We start from the raw sequence: 15876 nt of genomic DNA on the forward strand, positions 1-15876 counted from the left end.
TCTGTATATAAGTTACCTCTTCCCAGGCGGGCCACCCTCTTACGAAGTGGGGGAGAGTGTTGTGAAATTACTCATCATGAACTGTTGATCGATAATTAGTTAATGATTATTGGTTATTTCTGGTATTATTACCTGACAGCGTGCTCTGCGATTATTAGTTCGCTCACGTCGCGTCTCCAGTGTGCATTGACAGTGCACAGTTGAGTTACCGCTGCGTGCGTGCTATCAGAACCACATGTAAACAGCGCGCACTTGCTTGCTTGGTTGCGCTAGCGCCCTCTTGCGGTGAGCGTGAGACACTAATGTTCGCTACGCGGCACGCTGTTTTGTTCCATCTTATGTGACATATTAGTAAATGTTATGATGGAATATTTTGTTTTTAGTACTCTGTTAAAACAAGCCCAACCTGTATAAATAGCCGCGCTAGATTCTAAATAGGGAGTTCGTGTTCTGACCTTGGACCGTTCGGATCTGTGCCCGGAATTAAACCAGCTGTGAAGAATAAATCTGTGTGACTGCCCTTTAATTTGCCCGTTTCGACGGCGAACCCGCAACAATATGAACTTCTTCTGGTAAGTTTGATATGTTAGTCTCTAGTACAAAAAACTGCTTTAGTAAGGTTCAACACCAAAATCTCGAATATGTTAATTAAATACCTCTTACAAAATTTTACTTGCTGAACGTGTGTTGAAAAAATAGTCTTACTTGCCTGGCCAGCATTCGAACCTCCATTTGGGACTCAGTCCGCAAGCCCCTCAGGCATGATGCCACAAGCTTTCCCCAAAGAGCTGCCTGGTCTTCCCCAGTTTTGGCAGCAGTTCTAGAATGTATTTGTCATAGTCCTGCCAACATGGAGATTAACTGAGATAATGCAAGGGTGCTTTATGTCTCCGAGGTGTAAAAGCAAAATTCATAACTAAAAACGCAAAAAAAAAGCTGGCCAAGATTTTGCAGCTTAATTATTTTATCACAGCTTTTTTCAAACCATGCTGATGCTCATTGACGATAACCTCAACAACGGGATCCCTTTGGGTAGGTTCTGAAAAGAAAGAGTAACAGTATAAGAAACATCTCATTACATCAAGGATATCATTGGGTACAAAATTTCAAATGGTAGTAAACTGAAAAATAGAAACCTTTGTGGTCATCCAAAGTCTTGACCTAAACCTTATTGAGAATGTCTAGAGTGTGCTGAAGTAAACATGAAACCAACCCATTTCCCAGAGTTACATCAGTTCTGCCATTCAAAGTTAGCATAACGTGTCTTGAATGGGCGTAATGGTTCCAGCACATCTACATGCTATCTACATGCACTTCCATGAACTTTTCCCCACGTTTTATACTGCTGGAGGATTTTTGTTGGCCTAGAGCTTGTGTAAGATTTTTTAAAACTATATAGGATGGTGTAGGACTGCTGGAGTACCTCTCGGCAAAAATCTTTTTTCCTGCTTGTTCTATTTTCTTGGCGATGTAGAGCTTGTATGTAGGATCTTTTAACACTGCGTAGGATGATGTTGGACTATGGGACTCCCTAAAACATTTTTCCCGCTTTTTCTATTGCTGATTTTTAATCACTGTGTAGGACTATGGGACTCCCTCTCGCCTTAAACTCTCTTTTCCCCGCTGTAGGATTTTTCAGGTCCTTGTAGAGCCCCTCTACGACACACGCACCACTCGGAACTTAGGCACAGTCACACTAGGCTAGGTGAATTTAACCCTTGCACAGGGTTCTTTACCCTTACCGTACCTCAGGATCAGACCTTGACAAGGACGACTAAACCTTGCCTTTGCGCGCCTTTTATAGCCTTCATGCTGCTGTGACAAACGCCCGCTCAGCGCTCACGTGACCAAGCAGTTTCTTTCGCTGCTCTATCGTCACGTTTAAAAAATCTCAGCTAGACTTGCACGTGTGATCGCATGTTCATAACATTGTACATGTACATGCATGTGTGTACATGTAGGCCTATCTACAAATGTACATCAATATACACGTGAGTGTACTGTGAACGTTCAAGAGCCTACAAAAAACCCACAATTTTACCGAAATGCCAGCTGCCCACACCTTCTTACTAACATATTACTTCTATCAGGCTCCAAAGTCTTCGATGTTTAGCAGCTGTCGATGGACTAACTTGTAATCATTGAAAAAAAGGCATTTCCACTGGACCGATTCACATGCTTTCCGAAGAATGTCAATACACGTCACATGGACACGCAAAAGCATGAATTTAACACACTTTTGACCTCAAATTAAAAAGTAAACAAACTTATTATGTATTGTTAAATGATATTAAAAAACTGTAATAAATGGCGCCCTCTTGTGGCGAAAAAAAATAGCTGATATTCCATAAACAAAGAGGGCGCTGATTTTCTACGCGTTAAATAAGCCGTAAAATGCTACGTGTGACAAATTCAAACTATATATGACCAAATGGAAAGACTGCCCAAAAATACTGTTTTTGACCAATAATGAACAAAACTGGGCTCAACACCCTCTTGTGGTGACCCGGGAGCAGTTTGACGAGGTGGCTACCGGCAGATTTGAATTCATATTGACCTGAAACACATGATTCCATGCTCCTACTCGAAAGTGGTAACATATCTCAAATTCCAGTGATGCTACAATTCTACAATAAAGGGGACACAGTTTGCCCCTTTTCCCCTCCCATAATGCCTTCCTATTTCATTGTGCAAAAAATTCATGTAGTATTTGCAATTATAAGTAGGCTTATCAATTATTTAATTCCAAATCTATGATGGTTAGACAGCTTTTTTGGGAAAGGTGTCTGGTGTTTGTTCAAGTTATGTGCATTGAAATGAAGTGGTTACGCGGTGGATTTTCATGACAAACTGCCTTCAAATTCACAAATAAAATTCAGTCTGTAGAAACAGATGGCACTGCAAACACTCGCCTTGGCAAGTTACTCTTGCGAGTCGAATCGTTGAACGTTTATCTGGCCGTGGCGAGTAATACTTTTTTATTGCCGCGGCGTCAAATTGATATCCCGCCGCAGCCAATTCTTCAATAGTTTATAAGGCCTATTCAGTTTACTGTTTTCAACATTATCTTTAGGATAAAATGCATTGGGATTTGGTTTTACAATGCTGTTATGAACAAAATTGATGATATATTTCCACAACCCTTGTTTTGCAAACAGAAGCAAACAGACTTGAAAAGTTACATGTGAACTTTCATCAGTCGAAATTTATTATTGTACAGTACATAAACTTCAAAACGGAGATAAAAAATAGTAATTGTACAAACTCAACGCATGAAATCCTCACAGCTTTGGACGCGCAAAGCATTTAAGTGCCCTAATCTCTAAATATAGTATAAGTTCACACGTGTCCTGCACTTCGAGCCAAACGTGTCGACCCGTCTTCAGATGTTAATTAACATAAACGTCATCCAATATATTCTTGACAAAAAATGTCTTATGTGTTTGCCATTCCCACTGCCCTCCGCTGTGTGGTTGATTTGTGGCCAGTGAACGCATGGGTGTGAGGTCTAACAGCCTAGGGATTTCATTCCAGTTGATGAAAAGTATTAGTTTTCCTTTAACATTCACTTCATTTTCTTTTTGCCTGCTAAAATCTGATAAATCATAGCAGACTCGAATGATATAAAAATCGAGTTTTGGTCCACAATTGCAACACACATTGGCTAAATATATGCATGGACGTTGCCAATTTATTTGGGGGAGGGAGCTAACCATCTAGTTAATGGAAACAATTAACCGCGGGATGTGTTTCTTTTTTTCAGAAGAAATTAGTTGTATTTTATTTCTTATTTCTATATCTTTTTCTTTTTGTTTCCCATTCTTTTCAGGGTCTTCCCCTTGCGGCGCTTATGAAAATAGGATTATTTAAAATATAAATGAAAAGGCACCATGATCCTTTAAACAGGCAGTCTACCACGGAGTCAGAAGTAGTCTACCCTTCTTGCTGAATAGGAAATTCATACCCCTAAAAGATATTTCTTTTTTGTTAAAAATCAAGCTTGGATGAAACGCAACACCCCTCTTTGTCCAATTAGCAATCCCAAACCAAATCTCACTGCATTTCAACAGAAAGACACATTTGAAATAGGACTTATAAAACTATTGAAACATTTGCAACGGCGGGATATGTATTGACGCCGCGGCAAGCTCTTATAACTCGCCTTGGCGAGATACACATTCAACGATTTAACTCAACGCGGCGAGAAAGTGCCTTGAAAATAATTGCAAAAGTCCTTTACAAGCTTCCGTAAGAAAGCTACTCGCCTTTGGAGAGTACACGCAACTGGGATTGGTTACACAAAACTAATGCATATGCAAGTAGCTGTGATCTCAAAAGTCCCTTTGCAGAATCACAAATGAAACTTACATGTACCCCTGCACAGAACAATCAGGCAACCACATGAGATTTTGCACTCCCACCTCAGCAGGAACTTGCATAGACGAGAATACGAATAGAGACATGCATGTAAAATACACTCCACTTACCCCTACGGCATCATTACATCCAGTTATGTTTGTGTATAACACCCCTCTCTTACGTTATCTGCAAAGATTCAACCAAATAGAATATGTACATAAAGCGATATTGGGCTTTAAACAGTGTACATTTAATGTTGCGTGACTTGTCTTCTGATGATGTCATCATAACATCACGTCAAAAATCGTCTAAAGCACTCCCTTTACCTGCAAGATTTGACCCTGATCGGACATCTACTTTGGGAGATACAGGGCCTTTAAACAGTGTGCCTTTAATGTCACTTGAATTTTCTCTACTGATGACATCATCAGGTCAAAATTTCTCCAAAGCTCTCGCATTTGAAGATACCTGCAAGATTTGAACGCAGTCGGACATGTCCTTCAGGAGATATAGGGCCTTAAAGTGTGTATTTTCCGCTGACATGGATCTGCAATCTCCCCCTTATTTGCATAATTATAAATATGCATTCCACTCTAAAAAAAATCTTTGATAATATCTGACATTACAATAATTGATGGCGCACTGCAGATTTTCTGTGTACAAAATTTAAGAAAGAGAGTGGAAGACCGCTGTGGATGAGATCTGTTGCACTATCCCGGGCAATTTGGCGCAAAAACTGAATTTTACTTTGTGTCACTGTGACTAGAAAGATGTCCTACTCTATGATACACAATATGCAACCACCACCAACAGCAGTAGTAGGAGGAGCCGTCCTTGTCGCAAAATTGCGAAAAGCCAATTCACAAAGATTTAACGAGATCCGCAGCATGAACACACCATCAAAATGACCCAAACCATGACCCTACTATTAGGAGGACATGCTAAAACATTGGACCCTGCTCTGTGGGGAATTCGAAAATTACATGAAAGTGCCATAAACAAAACCATGGTAACTTCAGCAAAACCACACCATGAACAAGGGCTTAAATGTACCAGTTGACAACCTTCTCAAAACTGTGAAGGGCCATCTCGAAATTCCAACCTCTTTTACAAACTTCACAGAGGGAAACTGATACCATCTGGCAGTGCTCCTCCTAATTTAGACCCCTTGCGGTGTTGGCGTCCAATTTCTTCACTATAGGCAGTAGACTTGCTGTTCTCTGCAGAATAAGATTTCTGCCCCTCCAGGACCATTATAATCTTTCTCTCACTGGCTAATACAGAATGTAAAATAATTTGTCATGAAATTATCGTAACGATATATTTCAACTATATCAATGTATTATTTGGTGGCATGCAATGTGTCGTCAAATCGTCAAATGAAGAAGAATCGTTCAGATTTTGTGGATTGGGTCTGAATATCCAAAACAAAACTACCTATGACTTTTTCCCACAGAAAAAAAAACATATATCCATTTATTGGAACGTTTATCACTTACAAAATTTAAGGAACATTGACATCATTACAAGATAACAATTTCTCTTTCTAAAGTCATACGGTATAAGAGTCTTTTCAAATGTATAAAGCACCTTCATGTGCTACACGACTTGGAGTAAAATCCCTCATTTCATGATATCGTACCATTTATTGCATAACTTGCTCAAAGAAAAATACAACTTGGTCAATGTAATACATTTTTCAGAGAACTCAGAATATCTGCAATTGTCTAACATTTTCCATGGGTACCCCAGTGTGGTTACAACAAACAAATCAACTAAACAGCTTGATAAAAAATAAACATCTTGCTTAAATTTCATATGGGTTACCGTGGTTTCCTTTGGAATACTGTTCTACCATTTCTGCCTCCGTAGCAAGGTCTGACTTATACACATCTGTACTTACTTTTGCATAACCCTTTTCATAGGAGCCTGGAACAGTAGGCCTAAGGTAAATATTACTTTCACCATGAAGCACTCCCAAATGATTGCTCCCTTAATAACACACACAAGTGTCCTCCTCCTACTTCATTTTGTTGTTGTTACAAAAGTTCAGCACACGTCTCACAAAGTATTTAATCGCCAGGGGATTACTTATTGTTTCATGTACTTATGATTCATGTACTACTGGATGATTATTATAACCTGCTTCAATTTAGCAAAACATTGTAAAAATTCATTTGCTGGACACTGGTTAATGACTTTTCATGTCACAGTTGTTTCTCTATAAAAACAGGTGCCACAATAAATTTTGTTAAAGACCTTACTTGTTTTGTGCAGAAAACAGTGAGAGAACTGTGGCGACCGTGGGCTTTAATTAAACTGACAAGTCTTACACGTAAATTTCATACAATGCCTTGAATTCTCAAATCAGTTCACCTTTTCACTTGAGTTCGATGTACATAGCAAAAATTTACACAGAGCTAGTCACAAAGTTCACAAAGAATTAAGTGGATCGATTGGAATCATCCGAATAACTCACGTTCACAGTGACCAGGGTCGTACAAATACTTAACAGAGTCTGAAGTTCAATGCATGTTCGAAACTCCTTCCAATTTTGATGAACAATGAGGCAACATCCACACGAAATACTATGGTAACAAACAAATATCAGCTCTCACCAAAAACAATCGAGCCCTTATTGTCCCACAATCCTTTGTGTTGCCCCGCTTCCAATGTAAATGTAATGCAAATCTTATGCAAATGATGTGAGCAAGGTTAAACTATCAAAGGTGGGGCCGAAGCTCAAAAGTAAATAAGTGAAAAAAATAAATTTACATTTAAGGACGACATCTTGGAAACTACAAGAACGTCTGAAAGTTGTCAATAGCTGGACATCTTTTTCCACCCGGCTTTTGGATTGACATCAAACAGGAATCACTTTCAAGAAGCCAGCGTAGAAGGGTTAAGGCTACCAAAACCTCAGTAACGAGCCCTATCACTACCTTCATTTCAAAAACTTTTGTTTTATGAATGATCAATTTTTTAAATATTTTTTATTCTCGAAACCATGCTTCTTGTCTTACATCAAGATGTTATTCTAAGGGGACAATTGCCGGTTTTTCTTCGTGTGTCGACAAAGCTCAAACCTGGTGAGTCAAAGCTAACACCAGGTGTCTTGTTTTGAAGGGAAATAATGCACATTTGCATTTTATTTCCATGAAGGATGGTATTTTCAAATAATTCAAATAATTTTTCCTGCAGAAAATTACATTTATATTGTAGTGGCTTGTGGTTACGTCAGCGCCCCGATGGGAGCTAATTAATTATGCATCCGGCAGGACACATTGTGTCCACTGCAACAAATAGTCTCTCGGATTCCACATTTTATTACTTCTTTTTTAACCCTTGGTTGTAAATTACATGTACTAATTTATCAACACTGTTTCATTGATAATCCATTCTGATTACTGTGTATGCAGTGGTTGAGGTTAAGGGGCCTACAATGAGCGTTTTCTATGAATGGCGGGGTAATATATCATTTACTGACGGCTTTGTGGCTGTGGGCGTTAGGTGTTCTCGAACTTTCCAGAGTGTGGTCTTTTATCGTCACTGCGAGCTGAGCAACGCCCAGGTAAGAAAGTTACCCGAAAATTCCGTGATTTCAATACCCTTTTTAGGTTACGCTCACTACACTGGTATCATCGTGATATCGGCAAGGAGCATATTAGTTAGTATCATACTTGAGGCTTATGGTAGTTTAAGTCATTTTTGGAGTGTTTTCTTAATCCTATTCGTGAGATTCATTCACAATACATTTCTATGCCTCACACGTTACGTATAAGCAAGACATGTCACGTTGCATATACTGTGCATGCTGGAACCTCGCGTGTAACGTACGTGCTGTTAATTACAACACAGCGCATACGAAGGACTGCGCTTCGCATTGGTAGGGCATGACAACATTTTCCGTGGTTAAACTTTTATGTCAAGAGTGGGCTTTCTGTAATTATACAGTGTACGCTCCCATACAACTTCATGTATATACTGATGGATATTGTTATTGGTGTCGTTTATGTACCTGTACTTGAATGTGTACTGTATTGTGTTTTGACAGCAGCTCAAAACCTTTTGGGGCTTAATTGCCTACATGATCAGGCCGACACCCGCAAACCTAGCTCGAACTCACCACTGTCTGAGCTACCACACCAGGGTAATTTATCAAAAGTGTACGTTATATTTCAATTACATGTTTTGCAGACCACTTTTGTAACTTTGAGAATATTGCTAGGGTATGACTAAATTGTACTTTGCATGCAACATTTCTTTAGTTTGAATATTTATATTATAATAATTTAAGTACAGGATTTATTTTGAGGTGCAAACTCAATTGCTGAAATGAGACTGATGAGTCATTTAGAATAAAATTGATAGCATATCTGGTGTCCGACTCATCCTTGAGGGAGTATTCTTGGTGTCTCATCGCCCAATACTGGAGGGTGGACCTACCACCCCACCACCAGGGGCGGTCTACAAATCCACATATGGTCACAATATTAAAGGTAAAAAATGCAGTTTATGTTTTTGTGTTGCTGTTGCTAAGGTTTTGTTTGTGACTATATTAACTTTGCCCATTTTTAAATTCCCATTAATTTCACCTTCGCTAGTTAATCAATAAGTCTTTAGCAAATCTGGACTTACTGTCAAATTTTCATTTAGAGCATGTTTATCATATTTTAAAATTGATTGTCCTCTGTCTATCACGTTTACTAGTAGACACAAGAATAGTGCTGGCTATACAACATATAGCCAGCACGGCAGGAAATATCAACCGAGATTAATTGGCTGAAGGAGAACAGCAAAGTACCAACAGGATTAGATCTGGAGGAACTGGAGGGATTACTTCGATTATTGGATCATACAACTGTAAGCTTAATTTAGAAGAGTCCGTGTGGGATCTATTTCCACAACGTTCACCAAACATATCATCGGTCGTACCACGATTTGACCTTTCTCAGTTTTTGACATTTAGAGAAAAACGCGTTAGAAGTTGGGTCCGTTTGGGTCTTTCATTTCCCCAACTATACTAATTTTTATTGACACAGATTTCGTTTTTTAATAAATTTAGATAGTTGAATTAATATATGAGATATTTTGTTGGGCAAAATTTTAAGTACTAGGTCAGAACGAGGCACCATATATGTCACTTTGTTAACAAATCATTCTTATTTCCCTGTGGATGACAGTGAACTATGTCGTTTGCGCCCGCGGACTTTTTCACGTTGATCTATATGAAGGTTCGTTTAAAATTCCCTTAAGGTGTTTTGTTTATATTTTTCGATTAAAAAGGTCCTACACAATAAAACTTTGCAAAAGCTGAAGGAAAGTAGAAGGGACTTGTGCAAGATCTAACAGTGTCAGAGCTGTCTCTAAGGCCCGCTTCAAACGTCGAACTTCTGCCGTGTCTAATTCAATTAATTGCGATCGACATAAAGCGGCAGAAGTTCGGTAGTTGCTTCAAACGCCTTAATGCAAAATTACAACATGGCGGACCGAGAAAGAATGATATTGCGACATTTTCTCCTTGCAAGAAGACGACGCTTTTTCTTGCAACACTCTTTATACTACTCAATGTTATTGCAAAAAGGAGAGTTCCAATCATTTGTTAACTTGTCCTGCTTCTCCTCCTTTCCGGGGTAATTGTTACAAGACCCTGGTCTTGTCAACGGTTGGCCAAGAATACAGGTTAGCTAGAATTGATGCTGAATATGAACTCCGATAAAAAATTTCAAAAGGTCATTTCGTGCTTCAAAAGGAACCTTCAAATTCATCCTGTCACACATAAAACATGAATTTGAGCGAAACACGGTGCCAGAAATCCCCGTATCTCCAAGGCAGAGGCTAGAAATCTGTCTTTACAGACTAGCCAGAGTCGACTACAATTATACTGTTGCAGAAATGACAGGTGTTGGTGCACCGCCATCTTGTTTTAACGCCGAAACGAAAACAGCTGTTGTGTGCCAATGCGCAGTTTAAAAATGACCTGATGATGTTCCGAGTTGGGACGTTTAAATTGAATCAGACACGGCACAAATTCGACGTTGGAAGCAACTGCCGGCTTTCTGCCGAAAGTTCGACAGGTCTTACCGCTTTTAACGGCTCAAGAGCGGCACGGCTTCAAACGTCGAATTTCTGCCATGTCTAATTCAAATTTTGGGTCATTTATTTTTGAATTAGACACGGCAGAAGTTCGACGTTTGAGGCGGGCATTAGTCGTCTTATAGGACATCAATGACTTTAAAATGACATTACACCAAATGTTATGAGTACAGTAACAGCTGGCTAACATTCTGTGATCTGGAGTGCCAGCACTGCAATGTATCAATAATTTAAGGGAAAGTGTACACAAACAAACAGTGGTACCCTGGAAAGAAAAATGAAATAAATAGGATCTTAGCTGGCGTAAAGAGAGCTCTACACTGAGTAGTAGGGAATAGCCGATACTGGAGCACACACCCCTTTTCACCGTTTTCAGCAAAAACCCCTGGGTAGTACATCAACTCAAAAAATCGGGGGAATCCCCTAAAAATCTGGAATTCTACATTTCCCCCGGTACCTCATCGACCCAAAAAATCCGGCTGAGGTGCCGGGTGAATATATACATTCTGAGCCAAAACTCCCCTTTCACCTACCACACGCGCTGGGGATTTTTCACTTCACTGACCTTGAACTTTTGACCCGGCGCACTTTTGTGTAAACAACTAGTGACTAGCACCGATTGCACCAGCAGTCACTCACAAACAAAAAAGGGACTTTCCGTCGCTGGCCCGTTATAAAAAACGAAAAAATAAACAAACAATAATAAAAAATACATAAAAATAAATGGTAGATAAAACTATAAACGTGAATTGTTATTTTTGTGAAGACACGAGAAATTCGATCAACTTGATAGATTCGTACGATTGCTTTCGTTGTTTAAATTCCCAAAGTTTGCGCAAATGTACCGATTGTAAAGAATGCCACAATTGTCATCTATGTAACAATTGCGTCAGATGTAAGGACTGCTCCACCTGCGACGATTGCGGTAGATGTATGGAATTGCGTGGCTTGTTTTAATACATACGACTGCCGAAATTCAAATGCCTTGGACAGTTGCGAAGACTGTTACGAGTGTGCCCATTGTATCGAATGTTTTGGTTATACCTATTGCACCTGCTGCGTAAATTGTTGTCGAGTTGGAAGGAATGGATCACGTGCTGCTCGTGGACGGCAAGCATAAAAAGCTGAGGCACGCGCGAGAGAACGAGCCACTGCCCGAAAAAACAACAAAACACGACTAAACTCGACGCGGATTTCTACAAAATTGGATTAATTATTAAATATGACGCTGACGTCGAAAATTTAATTAAAGTAGAAATCCCACCCGAATAAAAATGAGAAAAATTTTGATCGAAGCCGGAAAAATCAGAACCATGTCAACTCAAGTATTTATCGTTTCAGACGACCACGAGCGTCTCAATGCCGACAACTGCGGCCCTAATGTCACCTACGGTCCCTTTGACCCGAGTAAATTAATCATTTCAAAACCCGTGGTTAAAGAAGGGACCTACACTTCACCCATTTTTTACCATCACAACGGCCAAACAAACGCCTGTTGATTATGACGATAGAACCATGTTACGGTATAAACCCACTTTACAAATACAGCACTCGAGATAAAACGCCCGAAAACACCCAAGGCCGTCAAATTTGTTACCAGATACAATCACCTACGACAAAAGTACTCGATCACATAATTTTGGCCGTTTATAAATTTATCGAATCTTAAGGGTCTAATCTCCCGTCTAACACCGTAAACGCCTACAAAGCCAGTCACAATATCGATAAATTGAACAGGATCGAATATGTAGTTAAACCGCCTTATACGGCTAAAAACCAAATGTACGTTAAAATAGATCCCTATGCCTCCCTATTTGATCACCAAAAAAGATCCATCGACTCGTCAAATATCGATAAATTTATCAATAAGAGATGCGACGCGCAATCATTTATTTGTGCAAAAGACGTGTACAACGGTACCCACGGTTCATTGTCGTGCGGAGCCAGCGTTATGTATAGATTGACAGCGGCAATGTTGAAAATTAGAAACGACGGACTAATTTCGAGTAAGTCGGCGTTGCAAGCGTTTAGCGGGTTTGAATTGAATTAAATTTGAAAAATCAATTTAACCTCGATTATTCCTCGGAATAACTGGGGTTTATTTTTTTACCTTAAATAAATAAGCTATTAATAAAAGATGACTGATGCACAGCTTTGTCGCTTGCTGAATCTAAAGGAAGCACACATAGCAGGACCGCTGGTGGTTGGGGATCTACCTCATGTGTACCTGATGTGATCGGTTAGTGTGGTGCTTGTTCTCAGTTGCCGGAGCTGCCGATTATATCAGATCTCTTTGAAGATTGGGGAATCGTTAGATAGTCTCGTTTATTTAAGAAGTGGTAGGTTATAGGGTTAGGGAACCTGTGTGAACAAGTTAATTGGGGAATTAGCGGAGCTTAGACTAGAAGGATTATGTGGCGTTGTTCCATGCTTGTTGGCATAGCGACGGTGGGTTGCGGTCCTCGTCTGGGAGCTTGCTTTCTTCGTTGAGATTTACTGGGTGTAGGTTTCCGTTAGAGTCTGGTGACTATTGTAATCGCCTTCTTAATCAACTTACATGTTTTTTTTCGTAATAATTTGAAGTGGGTGAGGTTCATTTAAGTCACCTTAAACATTGTTGCAATTTGGGAACTGTGTTGCTTCGTAAGGCAGTGAAGATTATTGTTGTACAAGTCTACACCGTTGTGTTGTGTTGTACATTTACGAAGATTGCAATTGCTTGTGTGGTCAAGACTTATCAGTTATAAGCCCTCAGTAGATTATTTATTTAGATTTGAGGGTTACCCTGATCACTGTGAGGGTTACCTGGTTATTGTGAGGGTTACGCTGATCGCTGTGAGGCTTACGCTAATCATTGTGAGGGTTATTCTGGTGTAGGTTAAGGATAAGGCTGATTGATCACGTTCGTGGAGCAGTTGACCATGTAGGACTACCTCCCCGTGAGGATAATTTTGTATATAGTTAATAGTTGTGTATAACGGATAACTGAGCACTGACATTGAATAGACCAATCATATAATTGCCTTGGAAATCACTGGTCACCGTGAGATTTAGTTCAGTCCTGTATCATTTATTGACATTTATGGTAATCTTTATAGGGATCAATTACCTAATCACAGAGCGGTGGTAAACCTCCACCAAACGAACATGCGTTCTGCCACTTTAATCCTGGGGGTTCTCTCAGATACGCAACTATACCCGCGGAATGTTTCACTTTCTGACCGGGTATTTCCATGCACAGGTGGCAGAGGGTACGGGTCAATAAACGGTAACGATAATTCTCGTGAAAGGTTGACGTGGTGGCTACCAACAGGTGGTAGTGCTTTGCCCCTATTTTACACGGCGTACCCGGTAGGTTGGGGTCATGCTCAAACAGTTGCCACTGTAGGTCTCCCAGCGTGTCTCGTACCACAGGACGCACTTTGGCAAGTTCACAGTCGGAATGTGGGTTGACCCGACTAATAACTACACTGATGAGGCACGGAGACTGGTACCCTTCTGCCTGTCTGGCGAACACCTCTTCGCCATTGTTATCCTTGACGTGATGCTGCGATACGATGTGATTCTTGTAGTGATTCACTCGAGCTCTGATCTGCGCTTGCGCCATGACTGCAGAAAAGAAACAAAATGGCGTGTCCAGTCACAACTAAGAATTTAACACTGGACACTGGTGACGCCATCTTGGATAGGCATCCGCCATCTTGGATCCGCCATCTCGAATAGGTTAGCATACCAACTTTGTATGAGTTTCCTCTTTGGGGGGTGCGGGTGAAATGTCGACTGTCCCGGGTCATCACTTGACCCCTGACCCCTAGTGACGTCATATGAACTTGGTACGAATCATGCATAAACCAATGACAATAGATAAAGCACACACTTCCAGTACTACTGACCTTTGACCTCTCATAGACTCGTGTACAAACGAATGAAGTCTCACGTGTTGACATAGGTCCGTCTAGCACGGTGTCTTGGGTCGGAATGAGGGTTGCGCGTGCTCTTCCCTTTTATAAGGTCTGTGTTGTTTTGTTCTTAGAACATGCACGCCGGCGTGTACGCGAGCGTCTGCGTCTTAGCAACCATTCTGACGTCACACGCACTCTTTCAGAATAATGCTCGACTTTGAGGTTAAATTTCTCTTTTCTCCCGGGCTCCTCCAACTCGAAACCCTGGGTTTCCAGTAAGAGGAGCCCGGAAAATACCCAGGGTTTCGAGTAAGAGGATCCCGGGAGAAAAGAGAAATTTAACCTCAAAGTCAGACGATAGATGGCGCCCTCGATTTCTTGGGCGCGTGTGACATCATAATGGCATTGTGACGTAACAATGGTTGCTTTGGAAAACTGACCCGGGACAGTCTAAATTTCACCCTAGACCGGTCGGAAGAGGAACCTTATTCTATATTGCTTTCTCGTGTCTCTATACACTTTATTGCTCTCTTGAACATATATACAATATTACTGTTGTTTTTCTATAAATAGATCCAATATGGCGTCACCGGTGTCCAGTGTTAAATTCTTAGTTGTTACCGGTGGTCACTGACCTTTACACAAACCAAATTCCCTCATCCCCCCTCCGTTTCTGTTAATCGCAACGTCCCACTGTTCGTCCCTGCTGTCCGGATTTCCGTAACCGTCCGGTTTCATCAGGCCCTCAGTGTGTAAATAGTGCATACTGAAATCACCCACTCCCCCACTTCTGTGCATCATAATCTCGTTCGGTGTTTCCAATAAGGGATCGTTTACTTCCGGGTCGTCTCGCGGGTCTATGAAGATGCCCACCCTGAAATTCTCCGATTCTTTCAGTCTGGTAATGTTCACCGCCTTGAGTCTTCCCGCCTTGTCTACGTCGGACACCTGTCTCCACACCCTCCCGTCATCTAAAACATGTAGTTGTTGTGCTGAAACGCCGGCCACACCAGATCCTCGACGGAGTTCTTGTTGAGTTCCCCTCCCCTCACCATGGTAGTTCCCGCCAGCTGTTGATCCGCCGTGGGTATCACTCCGTACATGGTTCTCTGGCCCTCTGCGTCCGTGGTCGTGCTCCTGCTCACTCCGAAGTGGGGTGCCATCCAGTCGTTGATATCCTGTCCGTGTCCCTTGGTGTCTATCTTGCACCAGTACGTGATCTGGAGCTTGTACAAAATAGGTATTGGGTTGTCGTTGGCGTCGATATAGACCGGCAATTTGATCAGCACCTCCGGGCTGCCTATACTAAAGTAACCCGTCAAGGAAGACACTACAGATTGCGTGGAGACAACTTCCAATAACACATCCCAAATTCCTAAAGAGGGCAGGGGAGGGGCATATTCGCCAAATTTACATGAAAAAGTCCAGCTTGCTTGTTGCAGTTTCTGCGCGACTGCCGATAAGCCTAGCTCTGTGGTCACTGACGCCTCCAAAATAACAGTTAGACTTGCGACACAAA

At 41.0% G+C, this 15876-nt stretch overlaps 2 long non-coding RNA genes across 2 annotated transcripts in view; one reads left to right on the forward strand and one right to left on the reverse strand.

The window, feature by feature from the left end:
• Positions 1-15876, reverse strand: part of LOC147797773 (uncharacterized) — a 461720-nt gene that overhangs the window by 268086 nt on the left and 177758 nt on the right. The gene's annotated exons all lie outside the window — the stretch shown is intronic.
• Positions 1-15876, forward strand: part of LOC110986752 (uncharacterized) — a 152281-nt gene that overhangs the window by 52175 nt on the left and 84230 nt on the right. The window lies entirely within an intron of this gene.

This window comes from Acanthaster planci, linkage group LG10 (genome assembly GCF_054643075.1).
Source record: "Acanthaster planci isolate LZ-2023a linkage group LG10, COTS_SCS, whole genome shotgun sequence".
In the NCBI taxonomy this organism is placed as follows: Eukaryota; Metazoa; Echinodermata; class Asteroidea; order Valvatida; family Acanthasteridae; genus Acanthaster; species Acanthaster planci.